Genomic DNA, 27,923 nt, shown 5'->3' with positions numbered 1-27,923 from the left:
GGGGCGCTAATCATTCCTTAGCCCCGTCGTACGTCATTTCTTAAATGTGGCGCTAAGGAATGACGCTACCTTGCGTTACAAAAAATGACGCACAACTGCGCTAGTACAGTTGTGCGTCATTTTTCATAAATATGAGCCTTTATGTCCATTCTCAGCTAAGTGGTTCAACAGCATGAAAATATCTTGCTTGCAGACTTCTTTACTTTTCAATGCCACAAATCAGTCATTGATATATTGGACCGATGGCTGAGTTACAGGGAATGACAAAGGACTCCAGATTCTTCTTGAGAATCTGGTTGAAGATGGAAGGACTTTTTGTATACCCTTGTGGAACTCGTCACCATGCTAAAATACTGCTGCTGAACGGAAATGTAAACAGGAAATGACTGTCCTCATACAAGGGTATAGAAAAGAAAGCTGGGCACAGATTAATAACCATGAATCACTCAACCTCATATGGAATCTGAAATAAAATCACGGCTGGATTTGTTACTATGGGGAGTAACAATATTGTTCATTTTCATCAGGTCTTGAACAATGTAATTTTTACCACTTGGTTTCTGTAAGCCCACAATTGGTGAATTGCATGGACTCCCCATAATCTTTCTCAATATACCTTGCTGAATCATAGATTTACTTACTGGAGTAAAACCCACCAATCGTTTCAGGTGTCAAATTATATTGGGTGTTCTCCTATATTCAGCATTTGGCTTCACTATGATTTGAATGGATTCAACACCTTTGATCAACTCAACGTCTTTTCCTGTGAAATCCCAAACCTCTCACCTGACTGCTTCTTTAAGGTCTGACAGCAAGTCACCAATGTTCATCATGGTAAACAATGCAGTGTAAGAACTACCATTCACCAATTTGAAGTCAACATCCTCTTCACGAGCTTGCATTACTACACCTTTCATCATATAATAGATAACACACTTGAGCTTGCATAGGAGGTCCCTCCCCAAAAGGCTCACTAGACTAGAATCACACACCACAAACCGGTGATTTGCCTCAAAGGACCATATTTTCACAGGCATTTTTGTTGGTTCTGGGTTGTCATTTGTTTATTTGCAACTCCTATTTCTTGGATCAATTTTCCCAAGAGGGGTAGGTTTGGAACTTCTACTGTTCTCAGAGTAGAATGGATAGCATCTATAAATAGACCACTCTGGCCTACCTCTTTGACTGTGTGAAGTACACAACCTTCCTCCCCCCTCAGGCATTGTTAGGCTGATTGATCAGAGCCCTAGTTCTCAGATGTCTCAAACATCGGGTACTTTTGGAAAGGATTATTATCTTGGAATGCATTCAACTTCACATTTGAAACTTGATTAGAATTCAATCTAGGGCCATTTGAATTTTGGTGTGGTATTGGGGGCTGTGGAACCTGCATCACTGGAGCTTGTAGTATGTCAAAATTCTACACACTCTGTATTTGCACATTTTGCACCTGTATGGGGTTGGTACCCTGGGGCTGTACAAACCCTGAATTCTGGAGTTGATTAGCTGTATTAAGATGTCACTCCCTCTTCCAGTGCTCCAACTTGATGTAAAAATGATGTGTTTGTCTTCTTCAGACTACCCACATCCGTCCCTGTACTGGGATCATTTGGAACATCTCAACCTCCACCCTGCATCACAATAGTTCCCTGCCAATACACTCCTTGAACAGCACCAACAGTCCCTACAAAAGGTTGACTCTGACCACTTCTCTGAGCAGCCTTCATCTGAGCAGTCATTGACTTCTAATTTTGTTTCTTTTGTTTCATCTGTATTTTAATCACTGCAATACTTCACATAACTCAAAATTGTATCAACTGATTTATTTTGCCACAAGTCAAATGCTGCTGAATTGTAATGCTAATTTCAGGTCTCAATCCTGTCACAAACCTTGACACAAAATGACCCATATCCTTTGGTTGAAGCATCTCTGTTCTACTATACTGCTCGAATGCCTGCAACAATGTCTCATAATAAGTATGAATTGACTCTTTGAGTTCTTGAGTCATTTTGTCAATTTTGATCAAATCAGTATCTTTGGGCAACACCTTTGACTTTAAAAATGTTATCAGCTGCTGATAGTTTATCATCACCATTTGTGAAGGGCCTTTCCTCACTAAGTTCCTCGGCAGTTCTGACTCAGGCCATTTAACTGCTGTCTTACATTCTTCCCACAAGTCACTCAGAGCCACAATGTCAGAGCATTCAAATCCATCCACAGCACTTGTGAAATCTTCACAAATCGTTCAACCTGCTTATACCCTCCAATGAATTTTCCCTCAGCTTCGGAAAGTCATTAGTGAATGATGCAATATCACTTCTGCTTCAAGGCACATGAACATAACGTCTACCTGGCACTTCTCTCAATGAGATATTTGATGTGCCCAACTCTCCTGCTACAGAAGGAGATGGCTCCCCTGTCTGGTTCTTCGGTTCATTCTTTCTCGTCCATTGACTTTCCCATTTGTCTACCTTATTCCACTTCTGATTGTTCTGAATTAGCTCTTTAATTTGTATCTCCTCTGCAAGGCTTTGTTCTTATTCAACTCTATCTCATATCTTTGAGCGTACTCACATAATTTGTCATAAACTTCTTATACATGAACACAAGCTAATTTTCTTAGTAAGAGTTTAAACAAGTAAGTTCAAGATTCCCACTAATTACATCGTCCAATTCTAACTTCAGATTAGCCACATCCACGAAGTTCTCTCCTGAACGTGACTGAATCATTCCCTGACTCAACTCCGAGTTCCTGCTATCACTCAAGGGAGTATTAGATTTCAAAGCTTTCATCCACTCATTTATCTCCTTAGCACTGAGATTTTGGGCAGTACAGGGATCTTAGGCATGTTCCTGTCGCCATGGGTGCCACTACTGGAATTTAAAGGAGGCTCCTATACAGGTGTACCAGAAGTTGACATTCTCTGATATGTACCTATGGAACTGCACCCTGTAAGATTTAAAGTCAAATCAGCACCCCTCACACATGGAGAGCTTGTGTGTTGGGACTAGAGGAACAAATCCTCTTGTATAAGGACTTGCTGTAGCATTACCTGAAGCAACTATTGCACTAGGAACAGCTAACTTATAAGTTGCCTTTCCTGGGAAATCCTTATACATGGGGACCACAAGACCAATAGTAACTGGAACACTAAGAGCATTTCCCATGGGAACAGGGTCAAGACTGATTTGCATATGGCTGGGTCCAAACTCGGGTGGCTTGGTAGGCAAAATAATTGATGGATTAAACCCAGATCTGTGACTGTAGGTGAATGTTTGATTGGTTCTTCTTTCCATCCATCATTTGTGTTTGTTTGCATCCATCTCAATTGTGTCATTGATGAAATCTGATGACAAGTGCCACCAAACTTAGCAGGCAATTACAATATAGTGTCTTCACCACTTTTTAATACTGTCCCAGGATCTTAGCTCATGCAGAACCCGATAAAAACTTACATTTTGTTTTTACTAAACACCACACTCATACATCATTCAAAAGATCTCTGCAAAAAACATACAAAACTTCACAAACCACCACTCCTCCGCTGACATGAGTCTCTCCCGAACCTCCGGAACTCCGCCAAGCTTTCGATTGTGGACATGGGCACTACGGACTGGGCTCTACGGACTTATTAATCTAGAATGAAGCTCTCCTTACTTCCAAACCTAAACTATCCTCACTCTGCTACCATCTTGCTTCTCCTCTTCTGACAGACCATATTTTGGGGCAATTGAGGGGTAAATGAGAGTTAAGTAAACCCTTCAAATATCACATATGACATCCAGGAGATCAAGGATATATGTTGGACCTGGCCCTTTTGCAGGGTCATCCCCAGACCTTTTGCCTCCTTCCTCCTATTTTTTCTGACCAGTTATTGTTGGCTTTAGGACTCTGGGCATTTTACCACTGCTGACCAGTGCAAGTGCTTCTTGTGTAAATTGTGATTATGATTGGTTATCCCTGATTGGCATGTTCGTTTTACTAGTAAGTCTCTAGTAAAGTGCACTAGTGGTGTCCAGGGCCTGTAAATCAAATGCTACTAGCGGGTCTGCAGGACTGATTGTGCTACCCACATGCTTAGCCCTGTAAACATGTCTCATACCTGCCACTGCAGTGTCTGTGTGTGCAGTTTTGCACTGTCAATAAAACCTGGCAAGTGTACGCACTTGCCAGGTCTGAACCCTCCATTTTACTACATGTATGTCACCCTTAAGGTAGGCCCTAGGTAGCCCCATGGACAGTGTGCAGTGTATTTAAGAGGTAGGACATGTACTGGTATGTTTTATATGTTCTGATGGTGAAATACTGCCAAATTCGTTTTTCACTATTGCAAGGCCTACCTCTCCCATAGGTTAATATGGGGACTGCCTTTAAATGTCTTTTAAGTATAGTTTCCCATTGCGTGCAGATAGAAATATGGAGTTAGGGGTCTCTGAACTCACAAATTAAAAATACATATTTTGCTAGAGTTGGTTTTCAGTGTGTCTGTTTGAAAATGTCACTTTTAGAAAGTAGCCATTTTCTTGTTTAACTGTTCTGTGCCTCTGCCTGCCTGTGGAATCCACGTCTGGGTCAGACTGACAGATGGGCTGTTTGTGCATTCCCTCTAGACAGCGACACAAAGGGAGCTGAGGTGTGTCCTGCAGATCCTGGTGAGTCTTCTGGGGCTAGAGTGGGAACGGAGGAGCTGACATCTGCACCTGAACAGGCTGTGACTTTCCTCACACAATACAGTCTCCATCCCATTGGAGTGTGTCTGGGGCCAGGTCTGGGAAAGGCAGGATCTTGTGAACAACAGAGACTTTCCTTTGAAGTTTGCCTACTTCAAAGCCGAAATGAGCATAAGTAGTGGACCCAAAACTCCAGACTTATAAAACACTTCTTGATCAAAAGGAACCTCTGCTAAGGAGAAGAGCTGAAGACCTGGAGGAGGAGTACTGCCCATTTGCTGTGTGTGCTTTGCTGGGTTGGCCTGCAGTTGCTGCTTCAGTCTTAAAGAGGACAAAGACTGGACTTTGCTGTGTATCCTGCTTGTGAAGTTTCTCCAAGGGCTTAGACTGAGCTTGCCTGCTGTTAAGAAGTCTCAGGAACATCAAAGATTTCACCTACCAGCCTCTGGGTTCACTTGCTGTGGACCCTAACTCGCCAGGCAGTGTCTATTCCAGTTTTTGGGCCCTTGGGAGAGAAACCTGGCCTAAACCAAGCTGAAACAGGTGCACCGACTCCGGATGACTCCAAGACCGCCGCCACTACCCGACTCCGTGACGCCACCTGCACCCAAAGCCGTGGTCCCCACTGCAGTGGGACCACCATCACTAACACCACAGGCCCAATGCCGCTGCAGCCCTACTGACATCCTGCAACTTCATGATTCCTGAGTGCCCGTGTCACCGACGGCTGTGACACCTGACTCCGCCACACGGCACCTGTAGCCCCATGGCATGACCGCGATCCTGTCACCCAACACGTCTTGACCCGCTGGATTCTTCGACCGCACTAGATCGTCAGGAACCAAAGCCTCCAACTGACACCGCATCTCCTCTCTTGCTCTGTAGTAACGAACCAATGCCCCACCTGATCTAGCGACACCTCGCTTCCCTCACTCCATGCAAAGGCTTGTTTCTTCGTTTACCAAAGATACTGTACCCGGGGGTCTGTGCGACTTAGTGGGCAGTGCTGTCCTCCTTGCGAGTTGCATCAGATTGTTGGGAACTACTCTGTCAATGACATAGCATTAGCCCAAGTTGGAGCTACTGTGTTTCTAAATGCTATATTGAAGTTTAATGTTTGAAAATGTGTATCTTTGCTTGATCATGTTAGATTTTCATCGTTTTGGTCTTGTTTTACTCAGATAAATATTGGCTATTTTTCTAAACTGGTGTTGAGTGCTTTTGTGGTATTTTCACTGTATTACTGTATGTGCTTGTACAAATACTTTACACATTGCCTCTGAGATAAGCCTGACTGCTTGGGTAAGCTACCAAGGGAGTGAGCAGAGGTTATCCCAGGTGTGTATCCCCCTTACTATGACTAGAGTGAGGGTCCTTGCTTGAACAGAGTGCAAAATGACTGCCAACCACAGACCCCATTTCTAACAATATATTTCAAAGATTTATTACAAATTTAGGGCTGAACTGCTGTAAATGAACCTAAAAAAACGTGCTTTATGGAATGTGAATGATGAATGTCTGCTGAGAGTGGAGGTAAAACAAGCAATGGTGGGCCTGATTCTTAAATAAACTGTAAAAGTGCAGCTGTAGGCTCATTCCCTTGTTTGGGGGCATATTGAGGTAGATGTTCAAAATATTAGGCTTTGTAAAGGTGTTCAGCAGCAGTCCACATGCATAATTATAGGTAGTGTACACCTAGCATGCAAACTTTCCTTTGTGTTAATGGAAGTGGACTTTTTATGATTTTTATCCAAGGGAAAATATGATCATCTGTGAGGAAACCCCTTCCCCTACACTGCCTCTAAATTTAGCTGAGTTTCCATTACTTTCCTACCCTGGAAATATTAGCATCTACTCCTGCCAGAATTGAAGTTCACTGTTACCAGACTGGGAATAGGCCTCAAACAGGTTTATGAATACCCACAAACTCCTTACTTTTTCAGACTGCATAAACGTGCCAACTACTCCCTCCACAGCCTGCTAGCCGCAGTTGGCAGGGAAATTACTCATCCACAATATTAAACTATATGAAGTCCCCAGCATCACTAACTATTCAAGAGAACAGATTAATATACATTAGGAATAAGCATTTTTATCTGCAATCCAGTGGAGAGGCTCGCTGTGGGTACAAAAGAGGTTTGAAGTCCATGTCTGAAAGCCTGTTTTATATTTGTAGTCCTTGATTGATGCTCTGGTGGGGTATAATGGTAGTCAGAACTGCTGCCTTCCCTTTCCCTGCTTGTCCCCCTGTGCTTCTCCTTTCTTCCCCAGCCTTGAAAAACTAATGAAAAGCCAAGCGTGGGTGCCAGGACCCACAACAGCATGTGATTGTCAGAGTTTGCCTGGGTCCCCATTCACAAACTGAGAGTGCCGATCCACACTGGTTGTCGTGGAATTGTGGTATACATGAAGAAATGTACTTCTGGACAGTTGGCTTCTGCCAAAAGTTTGCTTCTGTGTTCACCCACTTCAGAGTGGTCTGCATGCTTGAACAAAGAATGGTAGGCCTAGGCAGAAGCAAAATATTTGTCTGTCTCTCTGGAGGGGTAGAGAATGTACCCCACAAATGAGGGGAAGTTGTCTCTGCTGTAACCTGAAGATGTAAAGGAGCGATACAGCCTGGTGGTTAGAAAATCTGCTTGACGACTGACCAAAGGCAAGACCTGTGATCCAGTGTATTGGTCTGAGGAGTTCAGTCAGACCATGACTGCTGAAACTGATGGCATACCCAACCTTATCTGTGACCTATGAGCAATGATCATCCCTTTGTGAGGGCTGAGGGGGTTCCACTATTCACTGCTACATCTGTGATGACCCTCTGAGTGGTACTTTACTCATTGCATCTAAGTTAAGCCTGACTGATTTTGTGCCAAGATCCCAGAGGGTTAAGCATAGGTTTATATGGTGACTTTTTCTGGTTCACTCTGTCAAATTTGGTTTTAATACTGAGAGGAACTTCCACCCCTCTCAACTAATAACCCATCTTCTTACAATTTTCTTCACTTCAAGTGAGTTCAAGAATCTTCTTTGCCCAACAGAGGACTCCCCCACTCATGGAATCAGCACCACTACCTCAATCTTTCATAAACCAGGAAGCGCATCAGCAAGAGTATACTTCAAGCTAGCATACACATGTGAAGACATGACAAGGGATCTCTCTTACCAGCACACAGAATACTCAAATTACTGAAACACACCTGAATAACAAATTCAGCTGCTTCGTACACCTTTAAAAAAAAGATGACTAGTTGTGGAGCATCCCATCACTATGTCAGCTTTTCAGAGACTTAATAAATCTGTATCCCTTTTAGCTGGAGGCCAATAGAGCCTGGGTGTCCCTTTTCTTAGTAAATGAAGACTTATGGTGTCACCATGTGTTTATCATGACAGTTTCCAAGTAAAAATATATATCTTTGCATACTCTTGCAATATTGCTCACAAAGGGTCCAATTCACAAATGTATTTATGAATACAGGACGTAGTACCAAAGAAGTACTGTAAGAAAATGGATTACGGATTGAGGGGGTGAAACCCTTCTCTAGCAGCAACGACAATTCTTCTCAGGGTGTAGTCACAGGCAATCCCTAAATTAACTTGAGCTCAAACTTTGGGTAGTTTAGCACAGAGCAATCAGGTTAAAGTCAGAGGCAATGTGTAAAGTAGTTGTGCAACACCCTAAACAGTAACACAGTGAAAACACATCACAAAAGCAGCCCACAACAGAGTTAGAAAAATAGTATTTTTAGTAAATAAAACAAAACCAAAAGACAAAAATCCAATCAGTAGAACCGGAAATATTCCATTTTGAAGATTTTAGTAAAAATAGTGCTTAAAAGTGTAAACCACAAACTGTGGTTTTCTGGTTGTGCCAGACTTGGACAAAGTCAGAAGTTCAGGTTGACCCTAATGGAGCACTAGCTGGCTACTGGGACCTAGTTAGGCTAGATTAACAAACTACCCTCAATCCTGGTTTGCGAAGCATTGTGAGGACCCATGTCAAAGATTCATCGTGCAGCAAAAGTGATGCATTGGTTCGGAGATACGGTGAGGCTACGGTGTGAGGTCCTGCTGCATCATCATCGAAGATCCCGTCAATGATGGCTTGTGGTGCAAAGTCCGGAGTTGGGATGCATTGTGCAGTCGGGTGATGGGTCGGTTCCAAAGAGCTGCAAGAGTGAGCTGAGGAGTCCGGCATTGTTGTCGAGGCTGCTGTTGAGTAGGGAAGCAAGAGTCAGTGCAGAGGATGCGCTCCGCAGTGGGGGTTCCCATGCAGTGATGGGCTGTAATGTGTGTCTTTGTGGCGATTCTGACCCTCACAGCAGAGCCGATAAAACGGTTCTGCTTGGGGTTGCTTTATGCAGCAGAGGAGGTGTGTCACTTTTTCTGGATCTACAGAGGCTGGCAAAGTAGCTTAGCCCCACTTCCAAGAGTCCAGGACTGGGGTGGCACCACTTGCCAGGGTAGACTCACAGATAGCAGAAACCAGGTACAGGTGCAAGGTTGTTGGTGCCTCCTGTCCCTGAGGCTGAGGCCAGGAGGCCAGTCAACTAGTCCTTGGAGTCACTCTGGGGTTCTGGGTTCAACAGATGCAGGTCCAGTCCTTCCAACCCAGGTTGGGGGGCAGTAGGCAGCAGATCATTACATCGAGACAGCTGCACAGCAAGTCAGTAGTCCAGCAGGGCAGCAGTCCAGCAGAGTGGTAGTCCGTCAGTACCAAAGGAGTCCTTCTTCCTGGCAGAATATCCACAGGTCCAGAAGTGTACTGATGAGGTGGTGTCTGAGGTCCAGTATTTATACCCAGCTGTGCCTTTGAATAGGGGGAGAAGCTTCTAGAGGCTTTCCTTTAATGTCTCCAGGCAGCCTACCCATCCCTGCCCTGGCACGAGTAACTAGAGTGGGCTTGTAGTCCCTTGTATGGATTCAGGACACGACCTATTCAAGTGTAAGTGGGGCTGTGCCTGGCTCCTCCCTCCCATCCTTTGCTTAGTGCACTTTTGTACAGTTGCAGAGGTGCCTCTTTATTCGGCCGATTCTGTGATTGGCAGATATATTTTCTTCTTTTAAATAAATGTTTTAAGGCTTCAGTTAAGCTAAGCACACTTTTTCTTTGAAACTATGTATGTATGTATTTGTTGTTGTTTGTATAGTACCTATGCAGGCAGGTGCCAATTTGGAGCACTGATAAAACTTAACACATAGCAAAACATTTTACAAAATGTCTCATTTCAATGTATCACAAATATGATGGGTTTGTTGCTTCACGTTCTATGACATAATGTCCTGTGGCATCACTTTGTGTGATGTTATTGTACTTTGCCTTTACTATCGAACCCTCCCACGCTATGTTTTATGACTTTCGCCCTGTCTGTGGTTAACCTTTGGCCTATATCAATGACCTCCATTTGGTATCCTATAGCCCCAGTCCTTCCCCCCACGATGACGTTTGATCTGGCGAACAGGTATGGTGTTTAAAATGTTGTTAGTCCCTGTGTGGCTGAAAGGCGAAAGCCATGTTTTTTAGGCAGGTTGTGTCGCAGATTCTTATTCCCCTCTGCTCTTGAGCAGCGTTTTCTCTGTAGATTTGTTCCCTTTGCAAATGGCATAATTTTTTTATTCCTGAGGAATTTTAACTGCATGCCCATGAACAGAAGCAGAAGAAGTGGAATCTCTAAAAAGCGCTCATCATCAGCTCCTGACCCGTGAACCGTATCCGAGGGAGGTTTTCTGCCGTTGTTCCGTCGTTCCAGACTACAGCTCGCCTTGCACCTGAATCTGATTAGGTAAAATCCACAGCACTAATCACATCAGACAATGTGAATAAACCCTCCCTCTCTCTTCACACCGCGCTGCTTCAAGGGTAACCGTCGGGGAGGAAATCTCATTTCCTTTCATTAATTATTCCTACAAACACTGATTCCACTTGCGGGAAAGAGAGCGACGCCTTCGGGGCCTGTGCTTTTTTTGTTCCTCAGTTTGCGATGTAGAATTAATCGTTTTCATTACGAGTAGATGAGACGGGACTGTGACTTTCACCTCCCTCCCCCAAGAGTGTGACAGACGCGGACGAGAACACTTACATCAGGCTAAACCTCGCAATCACGCAAAGATTTGAGAGTGAGAGCTCCGTTCTTGTCGACAGCATCGTGTAGGTTGCCCAAGCCTAGAGCCTGACTAGCTTCCGAAAGACCCGATGTAATTACCAGGAACATCAAGAGCAGCGAGCGCTCTTTTTTACCCAATAAATAAATCAGGGTATTTATGAAGCTCCAAAACCCAATAAAGTGCAGCAAAGCACTGCCAGGATATGCTTTCTTGAAACTGCAAGTCCACACTTTCAATGGGAAAAGTAAAGTAATACGTCAAGGAATGTAAAGCGCTGAGAGAAAAAACAAAGACGTGCAAGCATATCACAATCTCAAACGAGATGTATTACAAGCTAACATTGGCAAAGCCACTAGGACTATAAAACTCTGAACTATTGGCTTTGTTCCTGCTTTTTTTTTTGCATTTGTATGTTATTTACACGCAAAAAAGAAAGTGCCATCATGTCAACAATACAAAGATACAACTCATCCAATCAACGCTATGGGCCTCATTTACAAGAAAGTGGTGCACTGCTGCGCCAAAATTGAAGCACTGCATCACTTCAGAAATTCAGGAATGCATCGTATATACAAAAAGATGATGCACCCCTGTGTTACCCCTAGTGCCGGAAAATTAGCTGCCTAGCGCCAACGCAGGCACCCTTGCAACGTAATGCAAAGGTGCCTTCTTTACAGGGAATGATTGTTTATGTGCAGGAAGGGACACTTTCCTGCACATAAACAATCATTAATGGCGTTTACTAGCACACATAGAAAAAGCAAAAACGAGGAGAAATAAAAGTATTTCTTCTCGCAGCGCCATGCTAACGCCACTCCCGGGATGGATTTAATTTTTGGAGCTGCCTCAGGTTTATGAATCTTCGCAAATCTGGGGCAGTGTCAAAATGCACTGGGTGTTGCAGTGGAGCTTCCATAGCAAAATCCATTGCAAGTCCCACTGCCGCAGAAAACTGCACCGGGGGCCATATTTGCAAGGTGGCGTTATACCAAACAAAGGGGTCATTCTGACCTCGGCGGTAAAAGGCGCTTACCGCCGGTCAGAAGACCGCCATAACACCGCCGTGGCCGCGGGAAACCGCCACGGTCATTCTGACCCGCAACAGGCAAACCGCCAAAAACCCGACATCCACAAAAGTCCGCCACACCAACGGCCAGCGAAAAACTGGCGATGACCAAACCTCTACCGTCACGCCAACAGAAATACACCCATTCCATTCCGACCCACGAATCCACGCGGCGGTCTTTCAACCGCAGTATTCCATTGGCGGTACACACCGCCGCGGTCAAAATACACACACAGCTCCAAAACACTTCCACATTGGACATTTTGAAATACACACACCTGATACACATACAAACACCACTCCCACACACCCAATACAATATAAAACACACACCCACATCACCCACAAACCCCTACGACCACCATTTATTGACTAAGGCCAGAGAGAGACACCACCAGCTAGTACAGAGCATTCACAGGCACATTACACCATCACTCACACAACATCCATGCACAAAACACCACCACACTCATCACCACAAACACCACCCCACACCTCATCCACACCACCCCATGGCACCCCAAAGACACCCCAGGTTTTCAGACGCTGAACTCAGGGTCATGGTGGAGGAAATAGTTCGGGTAGAGCCCCAGCTCTTTGGGACACAGGTGCAGCACACCACCATTGCCAGGAAGATGGAGCTATGGCAAAGAATAGTGGACAGGGTCAACGCTGTGGGTCAGCATCCACGAAATCGGGACGACATCAGGAAGCGGTGGAACGACCTACGGGGGAAGGTGCGTTCCATGGTATCCAGACACAACATCGCGGTGCAGAAGACTGGCGGCGGACCCCCACCTCAACCCCCAGAATTTACAACATGGGAGGAACAGGTCTTGGCGATCCTGCATCCTGAGGGCCTCGCAGGAGTAGGCGGAGGAATGGACTCTGGTAAGTCTAATCTCAACTACTTCATCCCCCACCCACCGGCATGCCAAATCATACCCCCACCCTCCCCCCCACCCCCATCACACATCCTCCTTGCTAATGTCTCACCATCACAACCCACCCATCCCAACACCAAGCCCTGCATGCGACCACAAACCATGGACACCCATCACCTAAGCATGCCCACTGCACATACCCATCCCCCCCAAAACCACAGTCACAACAGCCCCCACAAGGGAATGCCAGCACTGGGGTACACGGGCAGCCACCCATTGCACGCTATGGCACATACAGAAGCAATAACCATACTCTTATACCGCTGCAGGACCCGAACACCACGACACCGCCCAGGAGGGTCCAGAAATGTCCATTCCACCCCCAGAAGAGGCCCACAGTGATGACAGCAGCTCTGTCTCCCTGGACCCAGATGACCAGCCCGGCCCATCGGGGACCTCGGGACAGTCGGTTCCCCTCAGACAGCCACAGGCCACAGCAGACCTACCCCCCTCTGGGAACACCAGCACAGCACCCACCCAGCGGTCCCATGCCTCTGTCTCCAGGACACGTCAATCAGCGGTGTGTCCACCACTACAGGGCACCCAGGTTAACCCACCACCCCAACAACAACAGGGACCTGGGGGCAGTGGTAGTGGGCACACGGTCCAGGGGACAGAGGCCCAGGGAAACAGGGGAACTGGGAGGGCTACTGTGTGACAGGGGGGGGGACAGGCCCAGGGAACCCACTCTCCACGAGGCCCTATCCTCCATCATGGGAGCATACCATCACTCCCAGGAGACGATGGCGACGGTCCTGGCCAGGTTCCAGGAGATCCAGGTACTGCAGGAGGAACAGTTTATGGGGTTCAAGGAAGAACTCAGAAACATCAGTTCCGCAATGGGCACCATCGTTGTGGCTCTCAATCAGATTGTCAGCACATTGCGGGACCATGTGGCACCACAAAGGGCCCCTGTCACTAGCATGGACCAAGAACAGGCTACCATCTCCGCCGGCGCGGTCACCAATTAGCCACACACGGTGTCTCTGAAGTAGTTCCATCACGTAAGGGATGCTGCTATTTCGCATGATGTACGCGTCATGCACTGACCCAGGGAACTTGGCATTTACATGAGAGATGTACTGGTCAGCCAAACAGACCACCTGGACATTCATGGAATGATAACTTTTTCTGTTCCTGTACACCTGTTCACTCGTGCTGGGGGGGACCAAAGCAACATGTGTCCCATCAATTGCACCAATGATGTTGGGAATATGTCCAAGCGCATAGAAATCACCCTTCACTGTAGCCAAATCACCCACCTCAGGGAAAACAATGTAGCTCCGCATGTATTTCAGCCGGGCAGACAACACTCTGGACAACACCTTGGAAAACATAGGCTGAGACATCCCTGATGAAATGGCCACTGTTGTTTGAAATGACCAACTTGCCAAAAAATGGAGTACTGACAGAACCTGCACTAGAGGGGGGATCCCTGTGGGTTGGCGGATGGGTGACATCAGGTCTGGCTCCAGCTGGGCACACAGTTTCTGTATAGTGGCTCTGTCAAGCCTGTATGTCAGTATGACATGTCTTTCTTACATTGTCGACAGGTCCACCAGCGGTCTGTACACGGGAAGATTCCTCCATCTCCTCGCAAGTCCCAGCGGACGGTGCCTAGGAAGGACAACATGGAGCACAGAGTCAAGCAACCCACAGGTACGTTCCCACAACTTGCACAGTACACGATTCTCAATGCATTGAATGGCTTGTATGAGTGTTGATGCAAGGCCTAGGCATGTGTGACGCAGTAGAAATTAAGATATGGGGGTCCTTGAAATGGCGGCTGCCTGACCTGTGAAGTGCGACAGTGGGATGTGAGGTCAATGCGCTGGCGTGGTACACCGTGGCGGTAGGCGGTCGAAGACCGCGGCGCAAAGCCGCATTGGTTAACATTGAACCATATGGGTTTCAGGAGCCAATGACGATGTGCGCCGGCGGTCGCGGTACGCCCCGCCGCGGGCGTGACCGCCATTTTCTATCTGCCTAACCACTCGATACCTGATCATCCACAGGAGAGGACCTATGCTGCAAGTGCTGCTGTGACCTCGGTCTGGAAAAGACAATGGCTGCTGCGACTGGGAAAAGGGCCCCTGCCTTCACTTCTGAAGAATTGGAGAAACTCGTGGATGGGGTCCTCCCCCAGTATGCGCTACTCTACGGTCCTCCAGACCAACAGGTAAGTACACTGGGACCATGCTTTGTGGCCAATGCCTGGGTTGAGTGGGGTGAATGAAAGATGGTGGGGAGGGGAGCGAATGAGGCATGCATCAAACGACAGATGAGAGCATGTGCCACATGGCAAGGGTGGGGATGGGGCGCCACTCACATCGAGCATGCAGAAGGTGATGATTTTTATTTTTCTCCCCCTGTACATGTCACATAGGTCAGCACCCATCAGAAAATCGACATTTGGCGTGCCATCGCCAAGGATGTCCGGACCCTGGGGGTCCACAACAGACGGAAGAGGTGGGAGGACATCCGCCGCGGGAGCAGGAAGACCGCGGAGGCTCTGCTGGGGATGGCCTCCCAACGTAGGAGGGGTGCCAGTCGTACCTTGACCCCCCTGATGTCCCGGATCCTGGCGGTGGCCTACCCCGATTTGGATGGGCGCGTGAGGACATCACAGCAGACACAAGGGGGTGAGTACAAGCACATTCTGCTGATTTTGCGCACATTGGAGGTGTCTGGGTGGGGGAGGAGGGCTGTGGGTATCCCTGGGCCAGGGCGATTTCTGTAGGCTAGGCCCCTCCGTTAGGCATGGCCCTATGCCTCCGCCCCCCACCTCTGTAGGTTGCCTAGCACAGCTATTCATGGCCCTGTGTCACCTATGTGTGGAGTTGTCGTCCATAGGCTTGTAGGCCATGTCCCATGGATTGAGTAGTGTACCCCAAGTGCGCGGCGTAGTGCAGGGGGCTTCTGTGTCTGTCCTCTCCGCCAACGGTGTGGCCAATGCATGCACTCAACATGTCTTTGTTTCTCCACTCCCCCCCCTTTTTTGGTGGTCTTCCTGTTCATGTGTGCATTAGCATCATCAGGCGGAGGAGAAGTGGCATCGGAGCACGAGGGAGCTGCATCTCACATGGCCATGGAGGGCCATGCAACTGACTCGGATTTCACCAGTGAGACGGACGGCGAGGGGAGCTCCACAGCGGGGACACGTGGTGACACCAGCGACACAGACACGTCCTCGGAAGGGAGCTCCCTTGTGGTGGCGGCAACATCCGTGCCCACCGCAACAACAGGTACAGCCACCACCCAGCGCACCAGCTCTGCCCTCCCAGCAGCCCCTCAGCCTTCGCCCCGTGCCCACTCACCCAGGAAGGTGGTCATCTCCTTCGCCCCATGCACCTCAGGCCCTGCCCCAGTTACCCCTGCTGCCCTCAGTGAGGAGGTCATTGACCTCCTGAGGACACTCATGGTTGGGCAGTCTACCCTTTTGAATGCCATCCAGAGTGTAGAAAGGGAGGTGCACCGGAGTAATGCATACCTGGAGGGCATTCATTCGGGTCAGGCTGCCCATCAGCGATCGTTCAACGCTCTGGCCTCAGCACTGACGGCAGCCATTGTCCCTGTCTCCTGCCTCCCTCCTCCAACTTCCTCAACCCAGTCCCACTCCTCTGTACCTCTGCCTATACCAGACACACCTACAGACCAGCCTGCACACACCTCAACACCCAAGGGAAGCTCATCCAGACATAAGCACCGCACATCACACAAGCATTCACCCAAGCAACATCCACATGCAGACATGCCAACAGCCACTGCCTCCTCTGTGTCCCCCTCCTCCTCGTCTCCCTCCTCCCTCCCTGTGACATCTCCACTCACACTTGCATGCACCACATCTTCAGCCACTACGTCCATCACCAGCACACCCACCAGAACACTCCGCACACGTGCATTCACCACCCCCACTACCATTTACACGTCCCCTGTGTCCTCTCCCAGTGTGTCTGTCACCCCCTCTTCCAAACCACACAAACGCAGTCAGCCACCCACCCAACAGCCATCCACCTCACGACAGCCTCCAGCACAAGCACCTGCACCCAAAGACACCAGACTTCACTCTCCTACAACCACATCCTCTTTCTCCACTCCCATACCCACTACAACTACCCGTCCCTGTCTTTCTAAATTGATTTTCCTTTCCAACCTTGACCTCTTTCCAACAACTGACCCCCCCCCTCCATCTCTTAAGACTCCAATCAGCACCTCAGCCACCACAAAACCTGGACCTACAAAGACAATAGTCCAAGGATTTTGGAGTCCACCACCTTCAAGACCAGCTACTTCTGCCAGGAGTAAAGAGACGGCCAGCCCACCCCCAGAAAAAAAAGCCAAGAAAGCCAGTGCCCGGTGCGACAGGCCAAAGACAGCAGGCTCCAAAAGCACTACCCTGGCACCGTCAGGGAGTGGGGTGCCACCTGGCACACCGCCAAAGGGAGGAAAGGGCCACAGACGAGCAGGGAAGGGTGGCAAGGGCAGCACGCCCGACAAGTCCGGCAGCAGGCGAGCCTCCCAGGAGGGCCCCACCAGCCCCATTCCAGGTGTGCAGGAGGACACCCACGGGCCCGGGACGGCAGCACAGGAGGGCCCCGCAAGCGAGAAGACAGATGTGCACGAAGGGCCCGGCAGCCACATGTCAGGTGGCGAGTGAAATCCATGTAATGGCCGGATCTGGTGACCTGGACACACATGTCAAGCACCGCTGAACAGGGCCCTTCAAGTCAAGCACCGCTGAACAGGGCCCTTCAAGTCAAGCACCGCTGAACAGGGCACCGCCGTCTCAAGAACCGCTGAACAGGGCCCTTCAAGTCAAGCACCGCTGAACAGGGCCCTTCAAGTCAAGACCCGCTGAACAGGGCCCTTCAAGTCAAGAACCACTGAACAGGGCACCTCCGTCTCAAGCACCGCTGAACAGGGCCCTTCAAGTCAAGCACCGCTGAACAGGGCCCTTCAAGTCAAGCACCGCTGAACAGGGCACCGCCGTCTCAAGAACCGCTGAACAGGGCCCTTCAAGTCAAGCACCGCTGAACAGGGCCCTTCAAGTCAAGACCCGCTGAACAGGGCCCTTCAAGTCAAGAACCGCTGAACAGGGCACCGCCGTCTCAAGAACCGCTGAACAGGGCCCTTCAAGTCAAGCACCGCTGAACAGGGCCCTTCAAGTCAAGAACTGCTGAACAGGGCCCTTCAAGTCAAGCACCGCTGAACAGGGCACCGCCGTCTCAAGAACCACTGATCAGGGCCCTTCAAGTCAAGCACCGCTGAACAGGGCCCTTCAAGTCAAGCACCGCTGAACAGGGCCCTTCAAGTCAAGACCCGCTGAACAGGGCCCTTCAAGTCAAGAACCGCTGAACAGGGCACCGCCGTCTCAAGAACCGCTGAACAGGGCCCTTCAAGTCAAGCACCGCTGAACAGGGCCCTTCAAGTCAAGAACCGCTGAACAGGGCACCGCCGTCTCAAGAACCGCTGAACAGGGCCCTTCAAGTGAAGCACCGCTGAACAGGGCCCTTCAAGTCAAGAACCGCTGAACAGGGCCCTTCAAGTCAAGTACCGCTGAACAGGGCCCTTCAAGTCAAGAACCGCTGAACAGGGCCCTTCGAGTCAAGCACCGCTGAAAAGGGCACCGCCGTCTCAAGAACCGCTGAACAGGGCCCTTCAAGTCAAGCACCGCTGAACAGGGCCCTTCAAGTCAAGAACCGCTGAACAGGGCCCTTCAGGTCAAGAACCGCTGAACAGGGCCCTTCAAGTCAAGCACCGCTGAACAGGGCACCGCCGTCTCAAGAACCGCTGAACAGGGCCCTTCAAGTCAAGCACCGCTGAACAGGGCCCTTCAAGTCAAGCACCGCTGAACAGGGCCCTTCAAGTCAAGACCCGCTGAACAGGGCCCTTCAAGTCAAGAACCACTGAACAGGGCACCGCCGTCTCAAGAACCGCTGAACAGGGCCCTTCAAGTCAAGCACCGCTGAACAGGGCCCTTCAAGTCAAGAACCGCTGAACAGGGCCCTTCAAGTCAAGAACCGCTCCACTGGGCCCTGCCGTCTCTGCACCGCTCCTCTGGGCCCTTCATGTCAAGCACCGCTCCGCTGGGCACCGCCGTCTCTGCACCGCTCCGCTGGGCCCTTCATCTCAAGACCGCTCCACTGGGCACCGCCGTCTCTGCACCGCTGGGCCCTTCATCTCAAGCACCGCTCCGCTGGGCCCTTCATCTCAAGCACCGCTCCGCTGGGCCCTTCAACTCAAGCACTGCTCCGCTGGGCACCGCCGTCTCTGCACCGCTCCGCTGGGCCCTTCATCTCAAGCACCGCTCCGCTGGGCCCTTCATCTCAAGCACCGCTCCGCTGGGCCCTTCAACTCAAGCACCGCTCCGCTGGGCACCGCCGTCTCTGCACCGCTCCGCTGGGCCCTTCATCTCAAGCACCGCTCCGCTGGGCCCTTCATCTCAAGCACTGCTCAGCTGGGCCCTTCAACTCAAGCACCGCTCCGCTGGGCACCGCCGTCTCTGCACCGCTCCGCTGGGCCCTTCATCTCAAGCACCGCTCCGCTGGGCCCTTCATCTCAAGCACTGCTCCGCTGGGCCCTTCAACTCAAGCACCGCTCCGCTGGGCACCGCCGTCTCTGCACCGCTCCGCTGGGCCCTTCATCTCAAGCACCGCTCCGCTGGGCCCTTCATCTCAAGCACCGCTCCGCTGGGCCCTTCAACTCAAGCACCGCTCCGCTGGGCACGCCGTCTCTGCACCGCTCCGCTGGGCACCGGCGTCTCAAGCACCGCTGGCCCATTGGCAGTAGGGGCAGGCCCGCATCTGTGTCGGGCAGGGCTGCACGAAGCACTCTGGGCACCATGCCTCCTCCAGAACTAGTGGAGTCTGTAATCCACTTGTGAGACTGTGGCTTTGCACTCCCCAGGATGGCACAGTGGGCAATCCACCCACTGTAGAGACTTGTGAGACTGTGGCTTTGCACTCCCCAGGATGGCACAGTGGGCAATCCACCCACCGTAGAGACTTGTGAGACTGTGGCTTTGCACTCCCCTGGATTGAACAGTGGCCATGGAGGCCCCTCGTGGATCTGGCGTCGTGGACTCATCTGGCTGAGGTGCCCCCCCTTCCCTTCCCCCTGAGGTGCCTGTAGTTTTGCTATCTGATGCCCCTGCAGTGTTCTCTCCATTGAAGTCGGGTATCCTGTGTGGGCTTTGCCCATGTGTTTAGGCCCATTGGCCCACGAACAATGGCTGATACCCAATTTGGACAGGACAATTTACATATGTATATATAGTTATAGATGTTTGATATATTTTTTTACTTAGCCGTACAATATACTTCAAATTTCATGATCATTTTATTTTGTCTTTGCATTCTTCCGGGGGGTTTGGGGGTGTCACTCTGAGTTGTTGCTCTGCATTGATGTGTATGTAGTTGTGGGTGAGGGTGAGGGTGGGTGTGTCGAGTATGTGTGTCCCCGTAATTTTTTGCCTCCCCCCTCCCCTGTGTCGTAGGTGCAGTACTCCCATTGTCTTCTGCGCCGGCGTTCGTGCTCCTGGTAGAGGAGCAGGAAGACAATAGCTGGTAGGATGTGTAGTTCGGGTTCCATGCTGTCCAGATTCCTCGTGGAGTGTGTAGAGGTGAGCATTTTACGTTTGTAATGGCTTTTTCTGCCGTGTTTTTATCGGTGGGGCTACCGCCCCGGAAAAGGTGGCGGATTGGTGGGTTGTGATAGGGTGGGCGGTACATTGTCTCCCGCCTGTCTGTTGGCGGTGACCGCCGCGCTGTTTGTTTGTCCCGCCGTGGCGGTCGGAGTGTTAAAGTGGCGGTCTCTGTTGGCGGTTTCCGCCAGGGTCAGTATTCCATTTTTTTTACTGCCTGCCTGTTGGCGGGTTGGCCGCCGCTTTAACACCGACCGCCAGGGTTGGAATGACCCCCAAAGTGTCTTAACGCTGCCTTGTAAAAATGGAAAATGGCACAGCGCCACTAGAGCATCACTAAAAGTGATGCTCCGGTGGACATAGGGGCTTGCAAATAAGCCCCTATGAGGCCTAGTCAGAACAAACACAAAAGCAGAGAAAAAATCCATTGAATCAAAGCAGGCACATGAGATGGACAACAAAGCCATCTGAGCAAAGGGCTGACACACAGTTTACTCAACTATGTGTTATGCTTTGGAAACAATAGGTCTCCCAACAGGCAACAAAAACTGTCTAATGATGAGATATACAACACAATATTGTGAACAAAAAAACTACACCTTACCAGGCAAGATAGAAGGTGCTGCCAACTATTCCAAAGAATTTGCTCAAGTTATACATTAAACTAAGTTGTTTTCTCCTATGTTCTATTGCATGTACAAGGAAGGCAGATGCTTTCAATCTATTTGTTATTCAAAACTCAGAGATACTCTCTTGATCGTAAAAAAATCGGCACCCAGTGAACACTGAAAAGGCACTCTTGGAATCTACAAAAAAATGACAGCCAATACCAGTTTTCCTTTGAGGAAGTGGGACAGGTGACCATTGGAAGCGTTTTAGAAAAATCACTACCTACATGCAAGGATTATTGTGTACTTTCAGAGGCAACTCCAGGAAAAATGGCATCTATTATTTTACCATTTGTTATGTGATGGATAGATTATTGGCTCCTCCAGGCAGTCAGTTTGGACTCCTCTTATTAAAAAGCATCCTGAACAATCCATAAATATTCAAGACTTACCCAGTAGCAGTTTTCCTGGCTATCAAAAATCAGATGCTTATTTAACTCCAGGCCGTTTAAAAAAACTTCCAGAACTGGTAGAACCACATCGGTCTGATTTCAGAACCCATTTTGATAACAAGACAGTGTTGGTGTCATTACTTAACAATGTTAAGTGAACAAAGATGAGGACAACTTGCCATTTTTCGTTCTTCTGAATTAATCTGTGGCATTTGCCATGGGGGAACCTTTGCTTTCAAGACTTAGGTCTGAGGCCACAGTGTTAAACATGGCCATTACAGCCTTGTGTGGTCCTCATCGTTCCAGTTCTCACATCTGAGGGATTGTCCCTCCCTGCAGGCGTAACACATTTCCTCTCATTTTTATTTATTTTTTAATCTATGATTACTTCTCATCTCTCATCTCCACCTGTTTTTGTTCCTGCCCGCAGAGCGATAAGCACATTCACTTTATTATCTTACAGTCTATTTATATGTATAAAACTTTGTACTGGGTTCTGAGCATCTATTGTTGACAAATTCAAAAGCTTAGGTGTCTTGCCTCACGCCTCATGTCGGCTTGTGGTTTGAATTGCTAAGCACTTGGTTCACCGTTGCTGTTTCTGTCCTTGGACGTGCTCCCTGCTCATGTGCAGAGCTGGGGCAGTAGGACCCGGAATCCCACTAGTAGGCTCCCACCCAACACCCACCAAACGTAAACCGACGAAGTCTGATTGTCTTTGGCATTGGGAGAATTTATTAACAGATGACATTCATTTAACACACACTGTGCAGGATTAATTAAATCATATCATAACTCATAAAAAACACAACACATAACCTCTAAATCAAAATTATTAATCAATCATAATTTTTGATACCCAACCAAGGATCCGTCCGCATCCTGAACCACTGTTGGACAACACAGGTGAATCATACCTCACCTGTATTCCCGGTGGGGTGGTTCCAACACCTCACCATACCTTGTCTTCGTGCTCTAGGTTCCACCCCCCCCCCAAACACCAATCCTCCGTGAGGGTGCAACTAGGTGGACAGGAGCAGGAGCCCAATACCCACCCCAGCGATCTGGGCACCCTAGCCCTCAAGCTGGTGTGTACATCCATTGGCTGATTCAGGACTACTTGATCCTACCTTTGTTGTTATTCAGGGTACCCTGCCTTGGGAACTCCTCAGTTGCTTAGGGTGTGTTTAGTATCTCATGTCACAATGTAACGCCATGTTACACTAATTTTCCCCAAGCTTATATCTAAGGGATGGGAGGGTGGGAGAACACAATGGTCCACACCCCAGACACCCGCACTGCATCCACAGGAAAGCCTGAAGCCTACTCTGAGGGGTAAGTAAATACACACCCAGGGATGCGTCACCAGCCAGAAATGATGCACCTCCCGTGTGCCCCCGAGAATTCTTTCTTCCTCCACCCCCGTCACGTGAGGCGAGAGGGGGGAATTCCCCTGGCCAGCAATGCTGGGTCAATGTACAAGGCCGGTGCTGCGGTGGGCTGAGTCCTAAACACCGCACCTCCCCAATTGGGGAGGCGCTCTGTCATAGGATTGGATGCCCCCAGTAGGCACCTGCCCCAACACCCACCAAACGTAAGCAGATGAAGTCTGATTGTCTTTGGCATTGGGAGAATTTATTAACAGATGACACTTTTTTTAGTAGACACTGTGTAGGATTAATTACATCATATCATAACTCATAAAAAACACAACACATAACCTGTATATCAAAATTATTAATCAGTCCTAATTTTTGACACCCAACCAAGGATTCGGCCGTGTCCCGAACCACTGTTGGACCACACAGGTGAACTGTACCTCACCTGTATCCCTGGGGGGAGGTTCCATCACCTCACTGTACCTTGTCCTTGTGCTCCAGGTTCCACCCCCCAAACACCAATCCTCAGTGGGGGTGCAACGTAATGGCCAGGACTGGAAGTCGCATGCCCACCCCAGCAATCTGGGCACCCTAGCCCCCAAGCTGGTATGTACATCTGTCGGTTGGTTCAGGACTGCAGGATCCTACCTTTGTTGTTATCCAGGGTACCCTGCCTTGGGTACCCCTCAGTTGCTTAGGGTGCATTTAGTATCTCATGTTTCGCCTCTAGGGCAACCAGAGGCCCAGAGTTTCTTTCGTGGTGGCCACCCTTGAACAAACAGTGAGCAAGGGCCCATATGGCCTTGATGAACCAATCTGTGCCCACATCCGATCAATGCACCCTATCCTTATGGAACGTCTGTGCCTTTGAGCAGTTTATACAGGATATCCCACAAGCGCCCCAGTCCTGGGCACAACCTCGCCAGTTCAGAGTTCAGACGCCTCACAGACACATTCATTATCCTAGATTTTATCTTGTGACCCCAGTTACGCTGGGGTACCATGTGCTACCATGCGACAGCGGTGTTTGGAAATTCTTTGGACAGCTGAGATATTTCTACTAAGATTGCTTCCCTAAGTTCCTTACATCCAAGTCGGACTAGATCATTTCCTCTAATATGCAACACAATGAGGTCTGGGAACTGGAGTACCTCACACCCTATCACCATTCTTACGAGTTGTTGTAGGTGAGTAACTCTCAGACCACCGATCCCACACCACCAGCAGGACACGTTGCAAAGTGACTCCGGCTTGGGTCTACGGAGCAGTTGCAGCCTGGAGGCCGCCCACTGGGTAAAGGAGTGCCCGAGCACCCACACCACATGTGGTGCCAGGCTACTGAAACAGAAGAAAACAGCATGAATGTGGCATAAGCACAATGATTGTAATTTGTATTATTGCAAGTCTGGCCGAATGTACTGCCTAAAGCAACCATAGGACCATTGGCCAATCATCTTTACTTCCTCTGAGGACATGCTATCCTCTGCTGCCACGTGGCTGCCCCTATGCGAAAGGAATGCAGCAAATAGCCTGCTGGATCCACCCCAGCTGCCTCTAAAGCAGCAGTCATTTCTGCTGAAAATTGATAAGGAGACAGACATTCTCCGCCCTTGTGAATGAATAATGATGGGGCACCAGTGCCTGGGCAGACCACCAGATATGACCCCAACCGATCAAGTGGACATAAGGGAGAACTCGGGAGGCCCTTAGCCTTTCCCCTCCTGATTGGTTTTGGACTTACACAACCAAATTGTTAGCCACCCTGAACCAATGCATATATCAGCCAACTGCAGACCCCTGGTGAAATCACTCTTGGATGAACCCACTAACTCGCCCACCCGGAATGCACCATAAAAGGCTATAGTGAAAGCTGCCACTAATAATGTCACTTCAAATGAAGAAGTGCAAACTTTATCAAGGCAGGACAAGAGGGTACCTAAAACGGGGAGCAAAAGGGGGCATCTGCTGTCCTTCCAAGGGCCCTTCAGGCAGGCCCAACCAGCCACTGCTCTTTTAATGAGAAAATAGTTTAATTGTGCCTCTTTGCCCTGTAATTTTGCAAAAAACGGATAGCAGCTAGGTGAGCCCTTGCGCAGGAAACTGGTTTGCCTAACTCCCTAAGGTTCCCTAAGAACTGTTCTATACTCATGAAATGACTTTTCATATGCCCTCCTAGTGCAACTCGCTAAAGATACTGCCACTGATTCTGAGAGGACGGGACTCCAATCTGCCACAGATATGATGGAAACTCTGTCATCTTCTCTGCTGCTTGCTGATGGTATCTCTGAAAATCCTGCATCAATGAGTGAGACAAAGCATCAGCTGTATTGTTATGAACGCCAGGGACATGTCTTGCCCAGAATATAATTTTGAACTTTAAACACAATAAAACCAAATGTTTCAACAACCTAAGGACCAACCTACAAGAAGCCTCTTGCCTATTGATAGCCTCGACTACTGCCACGTTGTCAGACCAGAAGATTACTGATCTGTCTTTGAAAATGAGGGCCATATTGTGACCACCACCACAATGAGGAACAACTCCAAAAAGGCCACCTTCTTTGTAATGCCCTTGGCATGCCATTCAGTTGGCCAATCTCCCCTGCACCAGTGGGGGCCCAATATGGCACCAAACCCTACACTTCTAGCAGCATCGGTGAACAGACCCAAAGTCGCACTGGGTACAGGGCAGGTAGGCAATAGGACCATGTCTTTAAAATGTTCCAGAAAGGATACCCAGATGTGTAGATCGTCCTTTACCTAAGAGGAAAGCCTTGTGTAGTGATGTTTCTCCTTCAGACTAGACATTGCCCTAGCAATGGACAGCGAGAAAGGGCGAGCCATGGGGATAGTTTTGCAAGGCAAAGTTGAGCTGGCCCACCTAAGCCTGAAGCTGGTGCAATGTGACTTTTTTCTGTGTTAAAACTGTATCAATAGATTGTCTAAATGCCTTTATCTTATCTAGTGGGAGGCGACACTTGCCAGCTACTGTGTCCATCTCAATGATAAGAAAGGTCAAGGAGGACGCGGGGCCCGTGGTTTCTTCAGGGGCAATGGGATCACCAAGTTCCTCAAACATAGTTGTCAATGCATGTAAAGCACCTCCCAGAACCGGAAGGACCCAAGACCAGGAAATCGTCAAGGTAATGAATGATGTCTTTATGGCCTGTGCGCATATTGAAAATCCACTGCAACATGCCGTGGGCTTTCACTTATCATAATAATATGACCCTGCAAATTGGAAGCCCAGTAATTGATAATCATCAGGGTACACAGGCAAAAGCCAGAAAGCAGATTCTATGTCTGTTTTTGGTAAGAGGGTCCCTCCCAGCCAAGTCTGCGCAACCTCTCCAGAGCATGGTCAACTGTTACATATTGTATCGAACATAGCTGAGGGTCGATGACCCCGTTGAGAGAAGAACCGCGGGAGCTGAGAGGTTTTGGATCAACCTGAACTGTCCCAGCTCCATTTTGTGGATTGCTCCCAAGGAGGAGCACACAAATTTGACCAGTGGGGGGAATGGAAGGGACCTGCTATTCTTCCCAACAACCTCTCTTTCTCTACCTTCTTACCCACTACCTCTGGATGCCTCCAGGCTGATAAAAAATTACTGCAATGCAGGATGGGGGCTACCCCAAGGGCCGGGATCCTAAAACCAGAAGAAAAACCTTTGAACAATAACTCTGCTACGTCTTTTTGGGGGTATGACTGTAACCATGGAAGGATTCCTGAAATCAGTACTGGTGTGGGCAACGCATCTTCAATTTGAAGGCTTACTCCCTTTTTTACCCTTCTACTTGGGCTTCTTATTACATTTGAATTCTGGGTGGGATGCATGCCCGCAGCAGGAGCAATTATGCTTAACTTGCAAAACCCCAGACTTTGCTGGGCGACAGCACACCTTCCTGTTGAATGCCCAGCAGGAGCCTTTTTTGTCGCCTGACTGTTGGTGCCGAAAAGGCTGTTTCCCCATTATCTTGTTGGTCACGCATTCCAAACCAACATTCACTTCAGTCTGGTCCCAGCCCTATGTCTGGGTCCTCAACATTCGCCCATCTGAAGTCCCTATCATACTCCAACCAAGTGTTACTCCCATAAAGGTGATGCACTTTCAATATCTTATTGGAGTAAAATATAATTGATGGTGCCAATTCTGGTTTCTTTTCCAGCATAACGATCATGTACATGTTAAAACCAAACAGCCAATTCGTAATACTTTCTTCCACCTTAGGTTTTTTTGTCATACGATGATGAAACCTTACTCTCCTTATCCTTCTGGTCTACTTCCCTCCTCTTTGCCCTAGTGAGTGAAAAAATATCCACAAATTCCCACTTCTAGATCCTGTCTTTTACATCTGAAGGGACATGGGATGCCAATTTCCCCTTTTGTGCTAATAATGTATCTTGCCACCCGGCTCCTGACAAACACGCACTCCCTGTTGCGCTTGCAGTGGTTTCAGTGGCCTTATCTGTTGCCGCTTCCGATGCAGCGGGGGACTTTGGACCGATCGGTGGAATGCCACTCTAGCTCTTATCCTTGTTACCCTCGCCCGCTGCCCCGGGAAAACGCAACGCCCCCACAGCATTGATCTGCTGTTTGAGATCTGCCAGTGAATTCTGAACTGTATCTGTGGGGGCCAAGGGGCTGGTAGGTAGTACTGGGGCGGAAAGGCCTTTTATCAAAGAAAGTAGCTGGGTAGCTGACATTAACACTTGCGATGTTGCATCTTGCACCTGCGCCTGAGAAGTAACCGCTACGGGAAGGGGTGTTGAACCCTGACTTTGACTGACACCTGGAACAACTGGCTGCACCGGGGGGATTTGCAATTGACCCTGAGCTAGATGGGGCAATTAAACTGGGGGTGTCTTGAGCCCAGGCTGAGGAGAAGAAAGCGACCCATAACCAACCCCTGGAGTGTTTGCTGCCAACGCCGCTATCTCCTGCCGGATAGCCCCCAATATCATTGTGAGACCCACGGCATCTGCTGTCGGTGTAGCCCTGACCTCTGACTGAGATGCCCCTAGGGTAGGGTTAACTGGAGAGGGGTTACTGCTGA

This window comes from Pleurodeles waltl, chromosome 11 (assembly GCF_031143425.1).
Source record: "Pleurodeles waltl isolate 20211129_DDA chromosome 11, aPleWal1.hap1.20221129, whole genome shotgun sequence".
Classification (NCBI taxonomy): Eukaryota; Metazoa; Chordata; class Amphibia; order Caudata; family Salamandridae; genus Pleurodeles; species Pleurodeles waltl.
Note: the sequence above shows the minus strand (reverse complement) of the source record.